The following is a 1,758-nucleotide window of genomic DNA, read 5'->3' as shown; positions in this document are numbered from 1 at the left end:
GCTCAGGGTTCCCTGGGGGAGGAGCAGAGCGTGCTTCAAAGGGCCACCCAACTCTGCTGAGGGACATGATTTTATTTGACCAGAATGCAATTTGTGTTCCAGGACATTGTCAAAAGCCATAGAGCAGTCAGCTAGCGATCCATGGAGGATGACAGCTGAGCATGACACCAACCCGGGCAGATCAACCCCTGTCCATCAAAGGGATGAGGAGAGAGGCAGCCAACAAAATCACGGCCGTCTCTGGTCCACAGGTTCGTGCATGTGCTCAAGGCTGGTGGGCACTTTTGGGAAGAACCAGAGAGGGAACTTCAATTACTGGTCCCTAGCTGAACATGGGGTAAACTCACGAGGTCCCTGAAGTGTGACAGCACCCTAAGCCAAACGCAGATCCAACAAGAAAGGGTGACGCAGTACGAGCTCTGACCCAGGGCTGACTATGAGGGTTGACTATGGGAAACCCACACCGAGTGGGGAAGAGCTGACGTGTTTCTGCTGAGGGACAAGACAAGACAAGAGGGTCACTGTCACCACTCTCATTTAATATAGAACAGGAAGTCTCAGCCAGAGCAATTAGCAAAAGAAAGAAAGAAAAAGGCATACAAATAGGAAGGAAGTCGAATTATCCCTGGTTGCAGATGACATGATTCTATATTTAGAATTCTATATTCTATTAAAACCGACCAACGAATCCAGTAATGTTACAAGATACAAAATCAACATACAAAAATAGCATTTTTAAAATATGGAATGCTTCACGAATTTGCATGTCATCCTTGCACAGGGGCCATGCTAATCTTCTCTGTATCGTTCCAATTTTAGTATATGTGCTGCCAAAACGAGCACCAAAAATAGCATTTTTTACATTAATAACAAACCTCTGAGAGAAATGAAAGCAGTCCCACTCACAACAGCTACAAAACCCAATAGTACATTTAGCCAAGGAAGTAAAAGATTTATACACTGATGAGATTGAAGAAGACAGAAACATGGAGAGACCTTTCATGTCCATAGATTGGAAGAACTGATATTGTTGAAATGTCCATAACACCCAAAATGAGCTATGGACTCAATGCAGTCTTCATCAACATATCAATGACATTCTTCACACAACCAGAAGAAAATCCTAAAATTCATATAGAAACACAAAAGATCCCAAATAGACAAAGCAATCCCGAGTGCAAAGAGCTGGGATACCAGCTGGGAGGTATCACAATACTTGATTTGAAGACATACTACAGAACTACAGTAACAAGAGCAGCATAAAATAGACACGAAGACCAATGGAGCAGAACTGGGAACCCTGAAATAAACCCCAGCCAAATTGTCTCCACAAAGGAGCCAAAGCACACGTGGGAGAACGGCAGCTTCACCAACAAATGCAGAGGATTGATCTAGACCCCTACCTCTCACCCACACAAAAATCAACTGATAATGAATGGATCAAAGACCTAAATGTAAGACCTGATCTATGAAACTTCTAGAAGAAAGCATGGGGGACATACTTCAAGACATCAGAATGAGCAATGATTTTTTTTTGAGAACTTCAGAAGCACAGAAAACAAAAAATAGAAAAATGGGGTTGCCTGAAACTAAAAACCTGCACAGCAAAGGAAACAACAGAGTGAAAACACAACCTACATGATGAAAATGTTCATCTGACCAACAATTAATATCCTGAATGTATAAGGAACTCAGAAAACCCAACAAAACCCCAAAGAATCCAACTTAAACCAGGCAAATGATCTAAATAGACACTTC

At 42.3% G+C, this 1,758-nt stretch overlaps 1 non-coding gene across 1 annotated transcript; it reads right to left on the bottom strand.

Annotated features, from left to right (window-relative positions):
* Positions 1-736: 736 nt before the first annotated feature.
* LOC141423554 (U6 spliceosomal RNA) lies at positions 737-843 on the bottom strand. Its single transcript, XR_012448399.1, has one exon. It is a non-coding gene; the product is annotated as a U6 spliceosomal RNA (small nuclear RNA).
* Positions 844-1,758: the final 915 nt, after the last annotated feature.

Source organism: Castor canadensis, chromosome 5 (assembly GCF_047511655.1).
Source record: "Castor canadensis chromosome 5, mCasCan1.hap1v2, whole genome shotgun sequence".
In the NCBI taxonomy this organism is placed as follows: domain Eukaryota; kingdom Metazoa; phylum Chordata; class Mammalia; order Rodentia; family Castoridae; genus Castor; species Castor canadensis.
Note: the sequence above shows the minus strand (reverse complement) of the source record. Positions and strands in the feature narration are given on the sequence as shown.